Here is a 25,722-nt window from a genome sequence, read left to right as displayed (position 1 = left end):
TTCATGCTCCTTGGAAAGGAGCCATTGTATCTAGCCCACACTTAAGGGGTGGGGAGTTATGCCTCATCTCCTTGAGGAAGTAATAACCACATAACTTATTTGGAATTATTCTACACAGGAAATGTATTCTTTTCCATTATTTATCTATTCAATACCTTGTTTACATCAGTTTGGACTCATGGATATTTATCTTATACTTTGGGTTATAATTTAATGCTACTTTATTTTGTTGCTCAAATTGTTCTAGATTTGGCTAGCGGGATCTCTTTCAAATGACTCCTGTGTCCTTTTGACATACTTTTATCATCGTGTTTTTTGACTACTTTCTTATTTTCTTTTGCTACAAGATGTTCCAGACTTATCTCATGTATTCCTTACCCCAATCCTAGACTCATCCATTTCCCCAGGAAGCTCTAGTTTCTTTTATTTGAGAATGGTATTTAAAAATCAATTGTGAGCTGGATATAGTCATGGCTACTGAGATGGCACTGCTTCTGAACTTTCTCAGCTGAGAGAACAAGGAAATACATGTGTCATGTGTGTATACTAACCCACAAATATACACCTATCTATAAATATCTCTACATGTATCTTCCTGTATGTATACAAAGCTAGACATGACCTCATATTGATGGCTCCAAGTATCATCCACACCACATGGATTATTGTAGCCTTCCCTCTTACCTGTCTAGAACCTCCCATTACGAAAGTGAAAAACCTGGTTCCCACCAGCCTCCCACCATTTTTACATGTTCCATTGTACTATACATGTATAGTGGTTTGAGAATTGTCAACCTGGGAAATAGCTTTACCAAATAGAGTACAGAACTTATAATTAGTTCCTTTTGTTTTGGCTTTGCAGTCGCCATTCATTTCTGGATTTACTTAGGTAAGCATCTTTTCCTCCACAGCCATAGCGAAGTTATTTCATACGTTTGTATTTAGAGTTTTCTATTTAGATAATCATGTCATTTGCAAATAAGCACAGGTTTATTTTTTCCTTTACTGTAGTTATATATTTCATTTTTTGTTTTATTTTAATCTCTAGGACTTACAGAATGATGATAAATAGAGATGATGAATGAGGACATCCCTTGCCTTTTTCCTAATCTTAGGGGGAATTAATTCAGTCTCATATTAAGTATGATGTTAGCTCTAGGATTTTTAGTTATTCCCTTTACTAGGTTAAGGATTTCTCTTCTTTTCCTATGATTTTGAGAGTTTTATTATGAATAGAATGAACTTTGTTGATTGCTTTTTCTGAATCTATTGATATGATCACATGGTTTCTCCCATTCATTCTGTTAATATGATACATGATATTAACTGCTTTGTGAAAGTTGGAACCAATATTGCATTCCTGGAATAAACCACTTAGTTGTGATGTATTAACCTTTTTGTATATTGCTGGATTCAATCTGCTACTATTTGATTAACGATGGCATCTTCATTTACAAGACATGTTGGTCTGTAGTTTTATTTTCTTGCAGTGCCTTATGTTGACATTAAGGTAATGTTAGTTTAATAAAATGAGATAAGAAGTGTTCTTTCTATTTCTACATTATGGAGAAATTGTAGAAAATCAGTATAATTTCTCTTTGAAGGTTTGGTAACATTCACCAATAAAACCACCTGGGCCTGGTTCTTTCTTTTTTTGGTAAGTTTTAATTACAGAATCAATTTTCTTAATAGATATAGGGCTTTTCTGTCTATTTTCATTTCCTTGGTTGAGTTTTGATGGTTTGTGTCTTTTGAAAATTTTTTCTACTTAAGTAGGTTATCAAATCTGTTGGACAAGAGTTGTTTGTAGTATTGGCTATTATCCTTTAAATAGTCATGGGATCAGTAATCATGGCTCCTCTATCATATTTGATGTTGGTGATTTCTTCTTTTGCTTTTCCTTGGTTAGCCTGGCCACAGGTTTATAAATTTTTATTGATCTTTTCAGCAAATCAATTTTTGGTTTTGTTGATTTTTTTATATTGTTGCCTGATTTCCAATTTGTTGAATTCTGCTCTAATTTTTACTAATTTGTTTCTTTTGCTTCTTTTAGGTATAATTAGCCTTTCTTTTTCTACTTTCCTAAGCTGCGACCTTAGGTTATGGGGTTTAAATTTTTATCATTTTCTAATACATGCATTTTATGCTATAAATTCCCTTCTAAGCATCACTTTATCTACATCCAACTATTTTTGACATTTAATTTTATATTTACATTTAGTTTAAAATATTTTAAATTTAACTTGAGGCTTCTTTAATCCATGAGTTACTTCAAAGTGTGCTGTTTAATTACCAAATATTTGAGGATTTTATAGCTATTAATATATTTCTGTTGCTGATTTCCAGTTTAATTCCATAGTATTCCAAAAACATGACTTCCATCCTTTAAATCGAATAAGGTTTGTTTCATGGCCCAGCATGTGGTCTATGTGAGCTGGAGAACAATATGTTTTCAATATAGCCCCACAGTTTTTGGATGTTCTGTTTTGTGGGCCTTTTGTTTTTAATTTTTTTTTCTTTTTGCATGTCAGACTGGAAAGATTTCCTCTGACTTATCTTTCAGTTCACTGATTCTTTCCTTGACTGTGTCAGGCTTACCATTTTGCCCATTGAAGGCATTCTTCTTTTTTGCTATTAAAAATAAATAAATTCTAGCATTCCAATCTAATTCTTTCCTATCACTTCCATTTCTCTGCCTACATTACCCATCTGTTCTAACATGTTGTCTACTTTTCTCACTAGTGCCCTTGACATTTTACATCATAGTTATTAGTAATTTCCTGTCTGATAATTCCAGTATCTGTGTCATATCTGAGCCTGGTTCTGATAACTTTGTCTCTTCAGAACTTAATATCCAGGTTTATGCTAATCTGACTAGGAGTTGGACTGTGCTTGCTGTTTGCTGTAGCTATAGGTATCTGAAGCTCCAAATTCCTCTGGTGTCCTAGTTTTTGTCTTCCTCTTAGTACAGGGGCTCATTGTCTGCTGCTCCTCAGAGAGAATCTATGTCTTGCAGTTCTTTCAGCTGCAATCCGCTGTTATTATACTGGGCTCCTTTTGCTGTTGTGTTAAAGTGTGGGGAAGAAGAAGCATTCTATAACATTCCTTTGACTCTCAGTCTTTTAGTGGGCTTCTACCTTGGGGCTATGACGCTTCTGTTCTTCTCTTGTGGTATAGAATTTCTCCTTTTCAACACCCAGTCTCTTCCCTGGCTGCAGAATTTTTATCTATTTCCATGAAGCCCTGAGCCTATTAACTACGTATTATATGTATGTAACTACTATGTATTTCTTTTTTGATTAGTTGGCTGTGTGGAAGGTACCACTTTTAAGTGGTGCAGAAAGGCTAGAGGAGGATGAAGTAGGGAAGAATTCCTCTCCTCAACTGAGATAAAATTTCAGAATTATGCCCTAGCCAAGTCCTTTCCTGTGGAGAACAGGCTTTTTTTTTTTTTTTTTTTTTTTTTTGAGACGGAGTCTCGCTCCGTTGTCTGGGCTGGAGTGCAGTGGCGCGATCTTGGCTCACTGCAAGCTCCGCCTCCCAGGTTCAAGCCATTCTCCTGCCTCAGCCTCCTGAGTAGCTGGGACTACGGGTCCGCCACCACGCCCGGTTAATTTTTTTTTTTTTTTTTGGTAGAGACAGGGTTTCACTGTGTTAGCCAGGATGGTCTCGATCTCCTGACCTCGTGATCCGCCTGCCTCGGCCTCCCAAAGTGCTGGGATTACAGGCATGAGCCACCATGCCTGGCCAAGAGTAGGCCTTTCTAATGGATAAATCTTTGGGAGTGTTTCCCAGTGGTTACTCTCTCTCCTCTGTCAGAGACACTGAAGTATCTTACTGTGATCTGCACCATCAGAACCTGGTGGGCTTTCTAGAGAGAAAGCCCATCAAAGTGTGGCACCTCATTCAGACTGCAGCTCCGGAGATGACTCAGTCTTATGCTAGTCCACACTCAGCCTCCAGGAGTCCATCAAATTACCTTTTCCTATCAACTGATAGCTCCAGCGGCTTTTGGGGAAGGAGATCTGAGTTGCTGCATCTCTGGATGTGCCCCTCTTTCCAGATTTTGGGATGGTAGTTTGTGCAGCAACCTCAGTTCTCTGATGGATCCAAGGAAAGTCATGGATTTTCAATTTTTACCTCTTTTTCTTGTTGTAAAGATAGCAGTGCTGACTGTTAAATTCGTTGCATGTTAGAGCGGAAAAAGGAAATCTACAGCCCATATTTAAAAGCTCTCCTGGTGATTCTAATATACAGACAAGATGAGCACTGCCTCCAGAGAGCAGGAATTAAGGATTTGTGAGAACAGGCTGCCAGTAGGGGCACGAACTTCAGCTAGAGGTTGGCAACCAGATGGAGGGGGATTACATAGAGAAGAGGCCCAATAGCCCTGCAGAGGGTGATAAAGGGAGCTGATCTCTGGGCCAGGACAGAGATCTCAAGAGAAATTGGCCAGAATTACCTTGTGGCTGGTAGTTTATGCACCACTGTGCCTGAAAGCATGCTATTCTACCCTGGAATATGTGTTATTATTTTCTTCCCTTATTTAATGTGAGAATTTCTCTGTTGTGTGACATATGCATGCTTCTTTAAGGAGCTGAATGAACTACTATGGTGTTGAATAGCTATTGTATTATAATATAGAATCAGAGTCATCTGGGGATTGAGAAAATAAAAATATCTGGCCTCACCCCAAACCTACTGAATCATATTTTTAAGAGGATGACGTACTTATTAAATGTCTATTAAAAATTCTGATGACTAGCCAGGTTTAGGCATCCCCATTGTTAATTACATACTGCCTGTCATTTACTTCCATGTGTGTTTTCTTCAACTTCCCAAATAGGTTGTTCTGGCAAGGTCTCTTCAGCATCTGCTTCACTCCAAAGAAATCTCAGGTGTCCTGGCAATTCTCTAACTCCTTGCCAGGAGTTAGCTTAGGGATAGATTGATGACTGGCCAATGAACAAGGGGAAGAGCAGTGGTTTCAGTTAAGGCGTGCTTGTGGCTAAGAAAGAAAGACAAGAAGGTTCTGCCTCTTTCTTCCTCTGCATGTGGCTTTGTCTGCATTTGACCTCTGGGCTTACTGCAGCCACCTCACTGCCAAGCTAGGGAGACTGAGTGAAGAAAACCACGGGGAAGCCGAGCCAGAGTCTGCTGCCATGCCTGGGTCATCTTGACCTCTTGTTACATGCAATGAATGTTGTTTTGGGGAAGATATTTTGAATTGTGACTTTTTTTGCTGCAGTCAAAATATCCCATTTGATATAACTGTAAACTTCTTGAGAACAGGGAATAGGTATATAAATAGCTACTATGCTTTATTTTACATGCTCTAAGTATAAATCACTATGCATTTTTGTTTGCTAATCTTCAATTTGAAATCAACCTACATAAACAAACTTAAGTCAGTCATCAGCTTTTTGAGAGTAACAGGTAAGGAAAGGCTTTGATTTAAAAATTGCTTTTCTATGAAACATATATGACTATAAATATATATTTATATATAATATAAATTAATATATAAAAAATCTATATGTTTCTACATAATATAAATGTATATATAATATACATTTATATATAAGATACGTAAGTTGGCATAACTTTGTCAAAGCCGTTTAGAGGAAACAGCAAAAGAAAATTTATAAACATTAACCAAGAAAATCTATTTTTATGATTGTACATGTCATGGTGGATGGGTGACTACCTCTCTTAGGCCCCTCATATTCTTATTTTCAGATTTTGGCATTCCATGTGGAAGTTGGGGGAGTTTGCCTTCCCCCCTGAAAAAACTCTACTGTAGTCATCCGCTGTTACTCATAGGAGTGTTTTCATATCTTCAGGAGACATGGAACAGAAAAGAAAATATTGAGAATCACTGCGCTCACAAGAATAACTAATAATCTGAAAAGATATTCACAAGGCATAAAAAAAGCAGCTTATAAAGCATTATGTAGAAGATTTTTAAATGGCAGCTTTACTTTAAATGTATGCACAGAAATAGTGAAAGAACTAGAAAAATATTTGATATGCTAATTACGTTTGTATCAGGGGAAATGATTAATCAGTCATCTCCCCTTTGCTTGTCTATATTTCTAAAATGAATAGGCATTTTGTAATAGAAACTAAACAAACTAGTACTCAATACATACATTTACCTTTTCTTCATTTACACTTATGTTTTCTGGACCTGTAAGCTAACAGACCCAAACATTTAGATAGAAATTATCATGTACTTGCTAATTTTTAAAAAGGTCAAATGACCAAACATTAAAAAGTAAAAATAAAAAGCTTAAAGACACTAAAGATTATGCCAGTTCCGAGTCTTAGAGGAAAGATCTGCAAAGTGTCTGGTGAACACTGCCTTGCTATATGCAATGAACAGGATGGAGAGCCATTCTCCTTTGTTTGATGAAGTTTTCTGAAAGTGAAAAGGAAAAGATGAAGAAAGAAAATGTGTTTGTGGCCTGATATTTACTAACCCCAGAACGTCTTGGTATAACTATATAATAGGCCTTCTTTTTCCCCCTGTTCCCTTCCCAAACCCCTTGGGAACTAATTCCAGGGTACTCATCCTCAACATGGTAAATGTGTTAGCAAAGAAGTCAGGTATACCCTCAATCAGAGCAAGGCTTCCTGCCTCCTTGCCCTGGAAAATCGGTTCCAGGTGTATGGGAACAGCAATTCCTTTGTGGTCCCTCTAGGCCAATTGCCTCTGAAAACAGGCTTATCTCTATACCTCAGCATACTCTACAAATATTATATCATTTTGTTTGTGTGTTATGATGTGGAATTGGTTGGAAAGAACAGCCTAGAGAACATTGAATTTGGCAGCATTCCAAAAGGACATCTGTACTCTGCCAGGGCACTGCTCATGTTCCAGGAGCTTAATGTCGTGGGAAATAATGAGTTTTCTCATTTCTGCCATTGACTCACTGTAACTTTGAGTAAGACTTAACCTTTGTGGGTCTCTGTAAATGAGACGGAAAAAATAAGTGATCTCTGAGGTTCTAATATTCTTTGAGTCTGTGGACAGCTAACAGTGAATGCAAGAAAAGATATAAAGTTGAAATACAGAACTGAATGCCAGCAGAGCTGGATCTGCGGCACATTTTGTAGAAAACGGCTTTCTTCGGATTCATGAACCTCATCAAATGATGCCTTTTATGCCATAGCTCTTAGCATTTACTTGTCTAATTAAAGCAAAATGTCAGGAGACTTTTTTCAGCCCACATTTCACCATACAATGAGTTCATAGTACCAAAAGCTCTCGGAAAGTCCATTTGAAAGAGAAGGCAAATTGAATATTTTCAATAAGAGTTGCTAAAGTAGATGTGAGTAATAAAAATCAATGTAAGTCTGAGCTAAATAAATTGTATTTTAAAAGAGAAAGCAAACTGGAATATTTTACCAATGCTTTTAATCAATTTTTTATTGAACGACTGTATTCATTTAGTAAAAAAGAAAAGAGGACGTTTCATCTCATGAAGATAATTAGGATGTTTTATTATCAGTCTTTAGATTGTGGCCAGTTCAGTCATCTTTAGATATGAATTCAACCAAAAATCCCTTAAGAAAACCTACAGCATTTTTCACAGACATCCCAAATTCTGAGAGAAAATGGTCAAAGTTATAGTGAAAAAAGTTTCAGAAAGATTCATAGTACTTCTCTTGCATTACTCTTGCCAAAGCTTTCTAAATATTTTGAATTCATCTCTATCTTGAGAATAATTGCATTCTCAATGGGCTACAGCCTCTCAATGGGAAATATTTCTTGTACGTGAGCCAGTTACCAGGAAGCATATTTTATTTGAGCAAAATAATGTTAATTTTGAAGAGATTTTTTTCACTACTGCAATGTTTTCTGAAATGGGGGCCGTTTGTCACTGACCACGAGATAATTTTAGGTGGTGCATAGACATAATATTAAATAGGATTGAATCACAGTGAGAAATTTACTAAGTGTTCAATTCTTTTTCACTACTCCCTTATTAAGTCAATAAACATCTTAGTTTGATGCTAATTTGTTTTTCCTGTTTGTAACTTAATGTAATTCTGGACAGGTAATGTAAATATATTGTTTACAGTATGGCCTCTCTCTACCGCATAATGTTCGCGGCTTCAGTTTGGGAGACTTGCGTGGCTAGAATGTCTTAAACAGGTAGGAGCTGGAACCAACAGAAGGTTCTTCCCCTATTTCTCCACCTGGGCTCTGCTGGAACGGTCGGTCACAGTGCCTACAAGCCACCCGCCATGTTGATTGGACTTCTCACAGCACGAAGACGGTGTCTAAGAGGGCGTTTATGGAGAGTGGGCAATTGAGGAGACTTGGGCAAAGGCTGCATAACCTTGAAAATCATATAGCATCACCTCTGCCATACTGTACCAGTCAAAGAGGTCACAACCCTGTCAGGTTAGAAAAGAAGGAATATAAACAAAATTCTCAATATAGAGTGTGTCAGAGAATCTGGAGCAACACTTTACAATTACAACAATGTTTAAAAGAGCACACTGATGTTGCTTGTGTATATCTGGTAGCTTTTATATGCCAGGCCTTTTTTTTTATCTCATTTCTTTGTCTCATTTTTCCTTCTTCTTGCACTGTATTAATAGTTGTTTTGTTTGACCAGCCTTCTGCTATGCTTTGCTAATGTTGATCCTAAATTTACAGCTTGTTTTGCTATTAAATATTAATTTTTAAGAACTTTATGAGGTTTTCAGTATTCTTATCCTTCTCGCCAGAAAATAAGCAACTTACCATGTTTTAACTACTCCTTTATCCTTTTCCGTTTTGAATTCCGTATTATTGTCTTACAGAAATTTAGTTCCAAATCTTACAAAAACAAAACTAATAGTAGTAAAAGTACTATCTACAGTGTATAATTCACTAGACTTAGGTTTGTTTTTGCAGTGCACACCCTCTCAGTTCACTTGTATTCATTCTTTCATAATTGCTTATTATATTCCCTTTTTTTTTTTTTTTTTGAGGCAGGGTCTTGTTCTATTGTCCAGGCTGAGTGCAGTGGTATGATCACGACTCACTGCAGCTTCAATCTCCTGGGCCCGAGTGATCCTCCTACCTCAACCTCCCAAGTAGTTGGGAGCAGAGGTATGCACCACTATGCCTGGCTAATTTTTAAATTTTTTGTAGAGACAGGGTCTCCCTATGTTGCCAGGCTGGTCTTGAATGCCTGGGTTCAAGGAATCCTCCTGCCTTGACCTCCCAAAGTGCTGAATTTCAGGCATGAGTCACTGTGTGCGTCCTGACTATATTATTTAATGATTCTTTCAGTGATTCTAGGGCTATCTTGATTGGAATGTCCTTTGGACTTTTATGTTTTTTCTTTAAATGGACTCAAGTTTTAGAATTTTACCTAAATATATTATAAAGGAATTCTTCTTTGCCATAAGTAGATGGTAATTAAAATTAGTACAATGAAAGTAAAGTTACTAAAGTTTAGCTTGATTCTATTAACTGGTGGAGTATTAAGATCTTTCTGTTTAAAAGGGATATTTGCAAGTGTTTAAACCCAGTAATAACGGGAGATAAAACAAGGCATGGAAGTACATATAATACTATTTAGGTAAGACAAATAATATAATACATATTTGAATGAACAGATAGTGGAAGAATTTTTAAAAATCTAGTAATAACATTTGCCTCCAAGAAGGAAGAATGAGATGGGGATCCAATGTGGGATGGAGACTTTTTATTGGAATTGTCAGATCCTCTGACACATTCCATATTGAGAATTTTGCTTATATTCCTTCTTTTTGAATGTGGCAGGGTTTTGGCCTCTTTGACTGGTACAGTATGGCAGAAGTGACACTATATGATTTTCAAGCTTATGCAGCCTTTGCCCAAATCTCCTCAATTGCCTACTCTCCATAAACGCCTTCGCAGAAACAGTCTTCATGCTGTGAGAAGTCCAATCAACATGGCGGGTGGCTTGTAGGCACTGTGACCAACAATCTCAGCTGAGCCCAGGTGGAGACGTGGAGGAAGAACCTTCTGTTGGTTCCAGCTCCTACGTATTTGAGACATTCTAGCCATGCAAGTCTCCCAAACTGAAGCCCCAAACATTATGAGGTAGAGAGAAGCCATATCTCTAATCCCACAGGTTCAATAAAATAATAAAGTAGCTGTTATTCTATGCCACACAGCTTTGGGGGAATTAGTCATACAGCAATAATAAATTGGCACAATAAAATACGTTTAGTTATGGCTGTATTTGAATGTTATATAAGTGAATTTATAATCTATGCACTTTTTTGTGTCTGGTTTCTTTCTCCCAACACTGCATATTTAAAATTCAGCCATCTAGTTGTGAGTCGCCATAGCTCATTTATTTTCATTGCTTTCTATCATGCTATTATAGAAATTGCCTTAATTTACTTGTGCATTCTGCTATTGATGGACATTTGGTTTGTTTCCAGTTTAGGAGCTACTGAGAATAATGCTGCTAGGCACATTTTTATATATTATTCTGGTTATATGTGTCTACAAATTCAGTACCTAGGACTGGAATGCATAATTTTGTTTGCCAAAATAGTTGTGACAATTCACACTCCCAAAAGTAGTATGTGAAAATTTCTGTTTCTCCTCAAACTTTAGTACTGCCAGACTTTTCCATTTTCTCAAGCTGATGGGATATAGTGGTATCACTGTGGTATTAATTTGCATTTTATTGATTACTAATAAGGTTCAGCATCTGTTTATATTTAATGGCTATTTGGATTTCTTCTGTTGTAAAGTGCTTACTCTCTTATATTATGTTGTTATATTAATGTATTGGATTTTACTAATGTTTTGTATTACCTTTTCAATTTAATTTTAAATAAGTATTTCATGTATTTTCTAGATGTTGTTCCTCATCAGTTATACATATTGCAAATATCTTCTCTTAATCTTTGGCTTGTTATTTCACTTTCTTTTTTGTGTCTTTCAAAGGATTCTCAATTCTAATATAGAAAAATTTTCAATTTGGCCAGGCATGGTGGCTCACACCTGAATTCCCAGAACTTTGGGAGGCAAGGCAGATGGATCACTTGAGGTCGGGAATTCGAGACCAGCCTGGCTAACAAGCTGAAACCCCATCTCCACTAAAAATACAAAAATTAGCTGGGCGTGGTGGCGCGCCTGTAGTCCCAGCTACTGGGGAAGCTGAGGCAGAGAATTGCTTGAACCCGGGAGGTGGAGGTTGCAGTGGGCCCAGATTACATGCCACTGCACTCCAGCAGCCTGGGTGACAGAGTGAGACTGTCTCAAAAAAAAAAAAAAAAAAAAAAAAAAGACAAGATAGGACAGGACAAGAAAAATTATCAATTTCTTTGGTACAGACAATGTCTGAGATAAATATTGCCAGTCCTTGAAGGTACAAAATATTTCTACTCTTTACATTTTTTTTTAGATGGCATCAACTTAACTCATTTCATAAAGCAAGTACGAACTTGGTATGAAAATTAAACAAGGAAAAAACGAAAAGAAAACCGCAGTCAAATCTAATTTATAAACATAAATACAAGTATATTAATGAAAATTCCTTTTAAAAAATACACAAAACAGTGTATTAAAATATACATTACTGCCAAGTACATTTATCCTAGGAATGTAAGAATGGTTCATTATCAGAAAAAGAAATCAGTGTAATTCACTACAATGACAAATCATAACAGAAAAAAATATAAACACATCAAAAGGTGTAGAAACAGTATTTGATGAAATTTCACATTTGCCTATGATACTTACTCTTACTAAATTAGGATGAGAGAACTTCTTCAATCTGGTAAAAGATATTTATTAAAAATTTGAAACAAGCTGCGTAATTATCAGTGAAACTTTAAAGAATCACAATTGTGTCAAAATTAACAGAGGACCTAGGTAAGACAAAGACAAAATACAACAACCACACACACACACAAAAAGGAAAATACTGATACTAATACAAAGTAAAGTGAAAAAGGAAGAGAAAGAAAATATCTAAGATATTAAGTCATTATTGTTTCCAGAAGCTATGATGGTACACCTGAAAAAGCTGAGAAAAATTCTATAATCTGTTAGAGCAAATAAAAAGAGCCGAGTAATCTTGCAGTATCTAACGTATCTATATATGTTAGATATGTACATATCAACGGTATCTAACATAAGTTGTAGGAGAACATTAGGAATTTTTATAAAATTGTTATTGAAGGACATAAAATGAAGTCATCAGTGGGCTACTTTCACAGCTAGTCTCTTTCCTTCTGCCTGTGCCCCTCTGCAGTGTATTCTCATCACCAGCAGGCACAGCGATCCTTCTACAATACAGGGTAGATCCATCCAAAATTTGCCAGTCTTCGTTTCTCATTCAGAATAAAGCCAGAGTCCATAACAGGTTTCTGCGAGGTCCCTGGTCTAGTCCCTACTGCAATTCTGACCTCACCCACTGCGCTACCCTTTGTTTTCATCTCCACTCACCCTGCTCCAGTCTTTCAGTCTTTCTGCTTTTCCTAGAACCAGGAAATTTCCACTTTAGAGTCTTAGAGTCTTGGCACTGTTGGTTCCCTCTATTCAAAATGCCTGTCCCCAAAACACCCCTGACTTTCTTGGGTCTCTGTTCAAATGTCACATGATCAGTGAGGCCGTCTGTAATTCCTTTGCCACATAAAGTTCTGTTTTCTGTCCTGGCATCCTCTGTCCACTTTCTTGGGCTGTTTCTCTGTAGCATCCTTCGCCAACTCATGTTCCATACATTGATTCCTTCCTTGTTTGTCTCCTCCCTTTTGATCACAGACTTCAACAGGAAAGTGATTGGTCTGGTCCTTCTTTGTTCACCACTGCATTTTATGTAATTGGGTAAGTTCAAGGATGAGAAGGTGCAGTAGTAATTTTCAAGTGTTGTTTCTCATCAAAATATCTATAGATGTAAGGAAACCCGCCAATCAACATTTCTACAAGATATTTGCTGAAAATAAGGAAACTGATTCTAAAATGCATATAGAAGAATAAAAGCATAAAAATCTATCTGAAGAAAAATAAACATAGGAGATTTGCCCTCCCCAAGCATTTGTATATATCTATAATAATTAATACAGTATTTTATCAGTGTAGTTTTAATTAAAAATGGAAAACATTAAAGAGTCCAATGCCAGATATTGTATATGAGGTATTTGATATATGACTGAGGAATTATTTTACTCATCAGCGAAGGATAAGCCATTTAATAAATGTTAAGGTTTTATAATATATATAAACTGGCTTTATATTATATATATTATATAATATAAAGCCAGTTTATATATATTATATGTATATAATATATATAAAGCCAGTTTATATATATTTATATATATATAATATATATATGTATATAACTTTGTTTTACACCAAACATAAGAAAAATCACAGGGGGTCACATTCTTAAATGTGAAAATAAACTTTAAAACTGTTGGAATAAAATAGATATTATATTTATGACCTTGGAGTAGGAAAGGTTCCCTAGATAAGAACCTAGAAACACAAGTCATGGAGAAAAACATAGCACAAACAAATGTTTGACTATGGCAAAATATATACACTTTTTTGCCAAAAAAGGTATAAGCCAAGTAAAATGACAAGTTACATTCTGAGAAAAGATATCTGCAACATGCAATGTAGACAAGAATTAATTAAGAATCAAGGTGGAAAATATTGCCTAATGGAAAAATAATCAAAGCATTTGAAAAGGCAATTTAGAAAAAAGGAAACGCAATGACTAACACATATATGAAAATATAGTTGCATTACTAGTAATTGAAGAAATGCAAATCTAAAAAACAGTGGCATACCATTGCACAATAATCAGATTGACATACAAAAAATATTTTTAAAACTCTGGTAACACCACATTTCGATGAAGTTGTAGAGAAAAAGGAAATCTCATACATTGCAGGTGGGAGGTAATTGGGTGCAACCACTTTGGAAGAATTTTTCAATGTTTAGCACATTTGTAAAGGCTGCTCATGTGTAACAGGAGACATTTATGGAACTATTCATTGTAGCAGTTCTTGAAACTTAAAAAAAAAAGTGAGAACAAGCTATGTCTACAAATAGGAGAATGGATAAAATGAACAATCTATGTCTATATGTATCAATAGGGATGGCTCACTCAATGGGTGCTAAATTCATAACAGGAGCTATTTTTGGGAAATTGAAAAAAACTGGTCCTGAAGGACAAAAGTGACATCCACTCCATCTATATAATATTTTCTTTCTTTTATAGAAAAATACACAGTAAAATAATAAATTACAAATATTAATTATTGATAGGGTTATGTATATACAGACAGACATTTTAACAAAAATGCATGGGAGGCTGAGGCAGGAGAATTGCTTGAACTGGGACCTGGAGGGCAGAGGTTGCAGTGAGCTGAGATCACTCCACTGCATTCCAGGCTGGGCTTCACAGCGAGATTCTGTGTCAAAAAAAAAAAGAATGCAGAGGTGTTCCCCAAAGGATTGAACTTTAGGAAGTGGCATTCCAATCTTCGTAGGTTCAATGACATCTTGAATGTATTACTGTATCTGTAAAGTGATCATTTTTTCAGCTGGAATAAACTTATTCTGACTTGAGACAGCCATACCCATGATCTTGGTCTTCTGGTTAACTTTTATTCCGTTAATTGAGCATATCACTGTCTTGGTAAAATGATTCAATATATTGTGTTTATTGATTCATAATGGAGCTGCAAATTACCTTGAAAGAATGAAGGACTATATGCAAATCCCCTGTCATTATGATGACTGAACAGCTGTTGATTCACAGGTGCCAACTATGTGTATGGTACCTTTTACATCACATATGGACTAGTGTTGAATTAATTTGCTAATTGTTTCCCAAATAAAATTGCCAACTGTCCCCATTCATTTTAATACAATGTCTAAACCTGGAACTATGCTATTCCTGAATTTTTTTTTTTTTGGTCAAAAAAGAAAATTGATCCAATGTTCACCTCTATACATGTGGAGTTCTCTCTTCAAGTAGGAGATATATTGCCATCTTTTATTACTGCTGTCTTAGTGATTTGATAACACGGCCCAATTAGTTAAAATACATTTAATGACCACTAAATATGATATGCACTGTACTAGGTTCTGGGAACATAATGAAGAATGGAATTCAGAACCTGTCCGGAAGGAGTTAACAATAGGGAGGTTATGGTGAATACAATGTCTACGAATTGCCTTCTAAGAGGAAAACAATGCAATTACTCTAAAATGTATGTCTTTTCTTTTCTGAAACCGTCCTAGACATTTCATTAAAGGTTATCATTTATATAAAAGAGAAAATATACATTTTAATATTTCATTGACAAATGGAAGCATATTTTAAAGACATAAAATGACAAGTCAATGAGGATGTCTAATAAAAACCATAAATGACTATTAAGTTTAACTTTTCAAAAATGTATTCTTTATTTTAAAGTTTATTTAATACAGTCAGGTAAAGGCCTAGGCACTCTCAGTTGGCTGCAATGACAAATGGCAAATACATCATATAAGACATAAGTGTCCTAAAAGCAGACATTGCCTCTCTGACATATTGGTGAATAAATAGTCTAGATAGCTAGGAGGAAAAAAAAACCCTGATAATTTGCTCCTTTAAGTTACGTGGGGTTGACAGTGTCAGCATGATGCTTCCTCACAGCATAGCCTCAGATGCAACTTGAAGCAATTAAGGAAGGAAGAAACGTTTGAGTTATGAGTTTAGCTGCACCAAGGAGTTTGAGCTAAGCAGAGGGCAATTGAAAGAATCGGCAAATAGAAAAGCATGTTATTATTGCCTAAAATATTTAATTTCTGAGAAAAGTTTATTTTAATAATCATTAATTTGTTGACCATTTTTACAAATAAAGTGTTTCATGATAACACTCATTCTGCTTTTGGTAAGCTGAGCACAATGATATGGGTAGTTTAATTATTCTCATCTGCTACTTTGAGACAAGTAGCTTTGACGAATAGGTATATGCAGCATGAAAATATGTGTTTCATAACTAGGATCACCAATTCTCAGTAATATAGAAAGATTTTATTCAATTTTGTACCATTCTTTTCTTTAGCTTTTCCTGTATCTTGGTTTGGATTTTAGATTTAGAGTAGTTTGCTGTTCATCAAGTTATCTACTGGAGATTAGTAAATAAAATCAGAGTGGTTGAATTTCCTTCATTCAAGAGCCATGTAATCACCATTTATAGAATATTAAATATATATGAGAGTCTGCAGTTTCATGCTGTAAATACTGAAAAATATGTTGAGCATATATAATTAAAACTGTTGAATACAATGAGATTTTAATTTTTCTTGTGATTTACAATATTAATGTTAAACTAACCTTTTTACTATAAAAGGAAGGTATTTCATAGGTACTGATTAACATTGATTTTTATGTACTTTGTGTGGTACATTTTTGTATGCTAATAGTGTGCTTGAAGTTTTTCTATATAAATGTTCATGAGATATATTGATTTCGTTTTCTTTTCTTGTAATGTCTTTACCTGGCTCTGGTATTAGGGTAACGTCGGCCTTATTGAACAAGTTAAGAAGTCTTTGCTCTTTTCTGGAAGAGACTGTAGAGTATTCCTATCATTTCTTCTTTAAATTGTTGGGAGAATTCACCAATGAAACCATCCAGATTGGTGCTTTGTTTTTTTTTTTAAGATTATAATTTATCAATCAATTTCTTTAAAAGATAAAAGCCTATTCCGTGTCTCTATTTCAGCTGTGTTGAGCTTTGGTAGTTTGTGTTTTCAAGGAGATGGCGCATTTCAAATAAATCACCAACATTGTTGTCACAAAGTTGTTTATAATACTACTTTATTCTCCTTTTAATGGTTAAGAAATCAGTATTGATAACTTCTGTTTTTATTTTCAGTATCAATAATTTTTGTCTTCTGTCTCTTTTTTTTTCTAGTCAGCCTGGATAGAGGCCTATTAATTTTATTGGTATTTCCAAAGAGCCACATTTTTACTTTGTTGAATTTCTGTATTGGCTTTCTGTTTAAACTTCATTGATTTCTACTCACATTTTATTACTTTCTCTCTTGCTTTAGGATTAAATTGTTCTTTATTTTCAGTTTCCTAGGTAGAAGCTTAATTAATTTTGGATCTTTCTTCTTTTCTATGAATTTAATGCTATATGTTTCCATCTAAGCATTGCTTTTGCTGTATCCCACAACATTTAAGGTCATATTTTTATTTTCGTTAAGTTCAAAATATTTTAAAAATTTAAGAGTTTTACCTTGACCAACCTGTTATTTAGAAGTATATTGTTTAATCTCCACATATTTGGGGGATTTTCCACATATCTTTCCGTTATTGTTTCTAATATAATTTTATTTCGGTCTAAGAATGCACTTTGCATGATATCTATTCTTTCTGTTAAAGTGTGTTTGTGGTAAAGAATGTGGTCTATCTTGGTGAATATTCAATGGAAAATTGAAATAATGTGTTTTCTGCTGCTGGTGAATGAAGTATTCTATAAATGTTAATTAGATCAACTTATCTCATGGTACTGTTCAACTACTTCCTTAGCAGTGCTCTGCCTGTTGGATCTAGCAAATACTGAAAGAGGCATGTTGCAGTCTCTATAATAGCTATAATAGCAGGTTGTCTATTGTTTCTTGCAGTTCTATTCATTTTTGCCTCATGAATTTGGTGCTCTGTTTATAGGAGCACACATGTTAAGGATTTTTATGTCTTCTTGGTGAATCAATCCTTTTATCGTCATGTAATTCCCTTAATTCCTGAAAATTTTCCTTGTTCTGAAGTCTGCTTTGCCTGAAATTAATACAGCTAATCCAGCTTTCTTTTGATTAGTGTTAATACAATACAGCTTAGTCAATCCTTTTGATCTACTTGTGTCTTTATATTTAAAGTAGACTTCCTATTGATAACATATGATTGGGCCTTATATTTTTAGTGACTCTCACTATTTCTGCCTTTGAGTTTGTTTGTTAGATCATTCACATTTAAAGTGTTATTCATATAGGCAGATTAATATTTACCATATTCATAAATGTTATCTATTTGTTGTACTTTTGTTTTATTTTTGTTATTTTTCTGCTTTCTCTGATTTAATTGAATCAGATAATTTAATTAAATTGTATAATGCCATTTTTCCCCTCTTAGCATATGGTATGTATTTTTTTTTAGAAAACACCAAATAGTTCCCCTATACCTTGCAATATATATTTTTAAAAACCTACATCCACTTTCAGGTAACACTGTACCACTTCACAGGTAGTGCAGGTGGTTTATAAAAGAATATTACCAATTTCTTCCCCCCATTCTTTGTAACATTGCTATATTTATTTCACTTATTCATAAGCTATAATCACTCAATATATTTTTACCATTATTAATTTGAATAACTGTCTATTAGATTAAGTAATAAGAATAAGAAAAGAATTAATTTTATTAATTTTATGACACTCTTTTGATACGTATATATGAATTTCTGACCTATATAATATTTATTCCTTCTGAAAAACTTCATTTAACATTTCTTGCAGGGCATGTCTACTGCAACAGATTTTTTCAACTTATATTTGTTAGAGAAACTTCTAAAGAATAATTTCAATACATGTAGAATTTTAGGTTCTGTGTGTTTTTCTCTTTAACTACTTTAAATGTTTCATTTCATTCTCTTCTTCTTTGCATGGTTTCTGATGAGAAGTCTGCATAATTTTTATTTTTTTCCTATATAAGTAAGATGGCCTTTTTTTCCTGGCTTTTTTAAAGATTTTTTGTCTTCAGTGTTTTGCAATTTGAATACAATTTGGCTATGGGTAACTATTTTGGTAATCACCTGCTTTGTGTTCTTTGCACCTCCTAAATGTATGGTTTGGTAACTATAATTAATTTCAGAATATTCTCATTTATTATTACTTTAAATATTTATTCTACTTTATTTCTTCTCCTATTACTCACATTATGCATATATCATACTTTATAAAATTATCCCAGAATTCAAGATGTTTTGTTCTGATTTTAAAATTTATTTTTTTCTCTTTGCATTTTACTTTGGAAAGTTTCTGCTGATCTATTTTCAAGCTCACACATTCTTTCCTCAGCTCTGTCTAATCACCTGATGAACCCATCAAACATACTCTTTTATTATACTGTTTATTATTTCTAGCATTTACTCTTATTCTTTCTTAAAGTATTCATCTTTTTGCTAACTTTATCCATCTTGTGCTTTCTTTTTTTTCTGCATGTTGCCTACTTTTTATTAGCTCTCTTAACCTATCAGTTATATTAATTCTAAAATGCACATTATATCTGAATCTGGTATTAAAGCTTGCTTTGCCTCTTCAGGCTGCTTTTTCATTTGCCTCTTAGCATGCTTTATAATTTTTGTTCAAAGCTGGACACAGTTTATCTGGTAATAGGAAATGCAGTAAATAAGCCTTTATTCTCAGATTTTATGTCAATATGGCTAAGAGTTATGTATATTTAATGATTGCTATAGCTGTAAGTGCCAGAGAGTTCAGTTTCTCCTGATGTGCTTGTTTTTTGCTTACCTTCGGGTCTTTGGGTTTCCCTGAGAACTCATTCTTAAGCAGAGTCTGCACCTTGAGTCTCTTCCCATTGTAGCCCACTGTTACTAGACTGGAGCCTGACTGATGTGGTTGTAGGGTGTGAGGGAGGGAGCCTTCAATAATCTAACAGGTAAGTCTCAGCCTTTTAGTGGTCACATGTTCCTGGCTTATTACCTTCCCAATTGTTTCTTAGCTTTTCTGTTTCTCCCCTTAGGTGAGACAGGATACTGGAGTTGGACAATAACCTTCACTCTGGTTTGATAAAGATCTGGTAAAGTTTTTTCTCTTGAAGAATAGGCCTTTGTTATAGGAAATGTTTTGTGCATATTTTGACATGGTTACTTTTCTCTTCTACCTGTCAAAAATATGGGGTATTATTCTTAGATCTTTACCATCAGAATCTGGGTGGCTTCCATGAGGCTGTGCCAACAAGAGTTCTCACACTTAGCCCACACTCAGTCTCCAGCAATTTACCAAAATTACCATTTAAATGCTTCTTTCAGTTTATATCTGCTGTGACATCTACTCTACATAAGCCAAACTTAGCTGCGATTCTCTGTATTCAGCTTTGACGCTCTATATTTGTCTTTCTTTCCAGATTTGGGGGGTGGCAGTTTGTCCTGTGAACTCAATTCTCTAATGAGTCCAAGAAAAGTCATTAACTAAAGTCAAAGAGGTTACTTTTTTTAGCTTTTTTTTTACATTAAAGTGATGGAGAGATGCCTTTCAAGCCCTTCACATGTCAAAGTCGAAACAAACTAGTAATTTCTTTTGAACTAAAAAAAAAAAAACCCTAATGTCATAAAATACGCGAGAGTGAAACTAATGCCATGTCATATAAAAAAGATTTTCTGTACAATTTGAAAAATATAATAAAAGAGCAAAAGAAGTCAGGTTTAGTTTCATCATTAAATAGTATTCAGTAATCACTGGAATTTTAATGAGGAATAAGACACTGCCCAAGGCATTATGTAAAATATTTGCCAATAGGGAAGGTTGACATAATAATAGGCAATTGCCATGCAGTTCCACAACAAAGTGGTATGGGAGCACACAAAAAATACCATTTATTCTTACATGAATGTTTTACATAAGTGTGTATTTTATAGAAAAAATATAATTTAATACCAGTCAGAGAGTTGGATCCAGCAGTGCAAAGAAGGGAGAAAATGAGAAAAGAGGCACAAAGGAAGGAAAAAGGAAGAACGGTGATCCATTATTACAGAGTAGGATTTTTTTTTTTTTTTACTTTTTAAAACTATTGAACTCATAGTTTGTTATCAGAAAAGAGATAGTTAAAACATGGATTTTTTTTCTGGATTTTTTGGATGATACCTGAGCTGGTATACCTTGGGGAGGATGACACCTGTGCTGGTTTATGGAAAGTGAGCAGGAACTAAAAGGTATAAGGGAACGAGGAAATAAATTCCTTGAAAAGTATAATAAGGAGTAAGAAAATTCATTACTGGCAAAGTGAACAGATTTGATTGAACCTAAACCTCAGAGAGGAGCTTAGGTGGATTTTGGAGATATCAAAAAATCACAAGAACTGATAGATAAGATATAGCACAGCATTCAGTGGATTTTAAATTGACTTTTGGTGAATCATGTTGAGATTATAATGAAAGCTATGAACCTCATCCCCAGAAAGCATCCACATGTATGAAGAATTCTGCATTACAATTTTATGGTGTATATTAACTCGCTGGAGGCAATCTAGATTATGTTAGGTGATACACGGGTACAGTGAAATGGGTCAAGGAGAAAACCCTATGAAAAGCCAATTTTTAGGAGAAGGAAGTAAATAAAGAGCCATTAAAAAAGACTGAGAAGCAGCAATCAGATCAAAAAAAGGAAAACGAGAAAAGATTTTTGTCATTTAAAAGAGTCGAGCATTACAATATAGCCAGTCAGCTGTGTTATATACAACAGAGAGGTCCAGAAAGACAGTGATTAAAGAGTATTTATTGAAACTATGATTATTAGAGTCATGTGTGACCTCTACCAATGCAGCTTCACTGGAGTATTGAATATATGAAGTAGATTGCTATGGATTATATAGTGAGTGGGAAATGAGGAAGTGGGGACTACGAGCAGGAGAAATTAGGTTTAGCTGAGAAGGGAAGGAGAGAATAAAATAGACTCTATAAGGGGGCATAAGATCTATGGAAGAATGGTGATTTAAAGTGGAAAAACTTGATCTTGTTAATAACATGTAGGTGGAAGAAAAAGTGGAGAGAAAATGCTAGGAAAATAGGAAAAAATATATATAACTGATAGAGTGAAGTCCCAAAGAAGGCAGGAAAGAAGTGGATCAAGGCCATAGATGCTCTAGATAAGCATGAATGGGAAGAGTGACAACTCAAAGGTTAAGCTGACAGCTCTAGGGAATAGAGATATGTCTCACTCATTCACCACTATATTCCTAGCACAGTGCCTGGAACAATGGTTCCATCTTCCTTGAAGGTCTTTTTTATGTTTCATGAAAAAATTACACTGGGTCCTGTGCATATCAATCCACATCCCTTGTGCCCTTATTGAAACTACCTCTTTACTTGAACACATTTTTGTTCCTTTCAATCAAATAATCATCAGTGAAGGCATTAAGAAATCATCAGAAAGAAAGACAAAGATTTACATGCAAAGTTCTTCATTAGAGTTGTATTTATAATAGAGGATAAATGAAAACTCTCTAAGTGTCTAAAATAGAAAAATGATTCAGTAAATAGTATTATATTCAAATAATATGGCCATTAATGTTTCCATTTTCATTATCCATGTCTGGGACATAATAGATGCTCAATAATTATTAGCTGAATAAATTAATAATCGCATGGATAGACTAGCTTAATAAGGGCCCATTTGTGCATGCTTTTGTCTTACTGAGAGAAAGGTTCCTAACCCTTACGAAATTCCATACTAGATCATAAAACTTCTGACTTTCTAATGGAAGCTGGGGTTAAGAGGATATTTTAGGGAAACGCTTTCCCAGTATGTCTTCTTCCTGTGTTGCTATAAAATAGACATAGCTATCTGCAGGCGAGTTCTAGCCCTAGTTCAAAAAACAATCCTGAACCACTATCATCGACAATGCCCTGTAGTCAAAGATCATTATTCCTTACTAACTGGATTTTGGAGGGTAGCTTTATGCAGATTTTTTTTAACTTGTATTTTAAGTTGTTCAGGGGCACGTGTGCAGGTTTGTTACATAGGTAAACTTATGTCATGGGGGTTTGTTGTACAGATTATTTCATCACCCAGGTATTACGCCTAGTACCCATTAGTAATTTTTCCTAATCTTCTCCCTCCTCCCACCCTCCCCGCTCCAGTAGGCCCCAGTGAGTGTTGTTCCCCTCTGTGTATCCATCTGTCCTCATCATTTAACTCTCACTTACAAGTCAGAAGATGTGGTATTTGTTTTTCTGTTCCTGTGTTAGTTTGCTAAGGATAATGCCCTCTGGATCCATCCATGTCCCTGCAAAGAACATAATCTCATTCTTTTTTATAGCTGCATATTATTCCATGGTGTATATGTACTGCAAATGATATTCCTAGGCTCCAGTCTCTGTAATATTGCAGAGCGCATAAAGGGGTGTGAAATGAGTGCTAGTTTGAAAAAACACATCAAGCACTTGCATGAACCAGGGAAGGCAGGAGAGAAGCAGAAACCACGATTCTCTCTCACCACTAGCAGACAGGTTCCTGTCCCTGAGAGTCGTGAGGTTTTTCAACAGTTTCCAGGTATTCTCATACAAAGCACCTGACCCAGTGGTGCAGGCAGCTGTGACCGTGCAGTGTTTCCTTCAGATCCTGACCTGGCAGCATAGTAACTTCCTGATTCTTTGAATGCTTGACACAAAACTAGGACCTACAGTTGACCTTACCTAAGTATGACAGCTGTATTTCTTCCAGGGGCTTCGAAACCACCTGCAATAAATCGTTTATTGCTTGAAACACTAGGTAGTTTCTTTTTTTGAAACCAAATACTGACTGATAGAATTTCTCTCTAGCCGGAGGTAAGAGGCTGAAATATAAACACGTGTTATAAGTGGCCTGATGCTCTCTCCTACCACTCTTAGCCTGTTCACATTCATTGCTGAATGTCTTCTGTCTTGTGATTACTTTCTGAATGTAGTGTCATGGCACCTATGTTGAATAGATTGTGGTATAGTTTAATACAGACGTCCTATCATTTGGAAATTTTAAGAACCTAAGGAAATCATCTCCAGAAGTCTCCTTTTGAAAGCCCATTTGTTCCATTTATGGACTCACTAGACTGGATACTTTCCTGTGGCTAATTTAGTGTTCCTATTGAAGTGAATCATTATGAGTTTATTATTTGCTATATTATCTGGGCAAAATTATAAGATTTCTGGGAAAGTTTTCCCTTCAAAATGATGCCTCCTGCGGTGTTTTAATGCTGAACTTAAAAGCAGTAACAGAGCTTTGAAAATTAAAGAAATAATTAATAAATATACAAGGGTACCCTACTTCCCTCACCTTGCAATTCATCCTATATACTGCTGTCAGAATATTTCCACCAAAATATTTCTGATTATGGCATCACTTCGCCCAAAACTTTCCAAATTTTACCATGAATACAGAATGATTAATAGGCTTCTAGGCATGACATCTAAATTCTTTCATGATTTATGGCTTCCTAATTTGCTTTTCCAGGCAATTGCTCCTTTAATATACATTTAACCATCTCAAAAGACTGGACCTTTGGCCGTATTTCAGACCATGGCAAATCTTGGTTGCTAGCTCATGATTTTACCCTTTCACCTGTCTTGTTAAAATCTTACCCACTTTCTAGGTCTCAGACCAAACATCATTTCTCCATAAATAGTTCGTGATCACATCAGCTCTCTTCTTTAACTTCTCGCTGCCTTTTTCTTTATTGCTCTCATGGGTTTGAGGCAATTCAGAGCAGTGAAAAAAGGCAGTTGAAAATCACAGACTAAAATCTAGCAGGACAGCCGAGACTGACAATATAGATTTTGAACTGCAGAGAAGTGATAGAAAATACTAGAGAGAAGTGATTATAGTTTGGTAAAAAGCAAGAATTTTACCCGACATATTTAAATGCAGGTTATCGTATCTGTATTTGGGACCGCAGAATGGAAAATACTAGGTTTGAAATAATGAAAAAGCTGAACTCAGCAAAAGTGGTTCAGCCCACTAAACTGGGATCTTACTAACTTTTGTAATAATTGCTCATTAAAGGCATCCTCCTCTGTGCTTGGTGAACTCTTGTTTTAAAGTTGGATTAATTTCTCATCGTATTTTGGAGACAATTTAAGCATACTGAAAAAGACTCTCTTCAGAGAGTCACAGCAACTCCTTCCTAAAGTATGGTTGTAATTACTTATTCATTCATGCATTTATTCTGACTTTTGAACATATATAATATGCACAGCTCAGCAGCAGAAATTGAAAGTGGGAAAAGATTGGTGAGTCTGAAGAATAACAACAATGTTTGACTGGCCTACAGATTTCTTGAAGATAAGTCATAGAAGAAAGGATTTCCAAGGTCAAATGAAGGCAGATCATTAGAGGACCTTAGCTAATTAGGCAAAGGGTTCTAATTTATTTACTGGGCAAAGGAAAGTGCTACAACTCTTGGCCAGGGAAATAAGATAATCAGAGACATGATTTAGAAACAGTGTGACTAAGGCAGAGAGAAGATTGGAAGCTAGAGAAATTCTTAGGCAACTGTTACACTCATCTGTGTGATGGAGTGATTATCAATTCGGTAGGAACAGAGGGGAAGGGAAAGAGACAGGTTTTAGAGGTAATGTTCTAAAACTTAATTTGGAAACTGATTAGATTAATAGGATACAATCGAGGCTGGCTACAAAATTTGCAAAGCCCAGTGCAAATAAATAATCTGAAAACTGAAAAAAGATAGAGCCCCTTTTTCAAAAGTCAGGAAAAAAGTACCAATAAAGGTATTAAAATGTAAAGCTTAGGCCAGGCGCGGTGGCTCACGCCTGTAATCCCAGCACTTTGGGAGGCTGAGGCAGGCGGATCACGAGGTCAGGAGTTCAAGATCAGCCTGACCAACATGATGAAATCCCGTCTCTACTAAAATTAGAAAAATTAGCTGGGCGTGGTGACATGCGCCTGTAATCCCAGCTACTCAGGAGGCTGAGGCAGGAGAAT

Source organism: Nomascus leucogenys, chromosome 9, assembly GCF_006542625.1.
Source record: "Nomascus leucogenys isolate Asia chromosome 9, Asia_NLE_v1, whole genome shotgun sequence".
Taxonomy (NCBI): domain Eukaryota; kingdom Metazoa; phylum Chordata; class Mammalia; order Primates; family Hylobatidae; genus Nomascus; species Nomascus leucogenys.
This window is presented reverse-complemented; position numbering follows the sequence as displayed.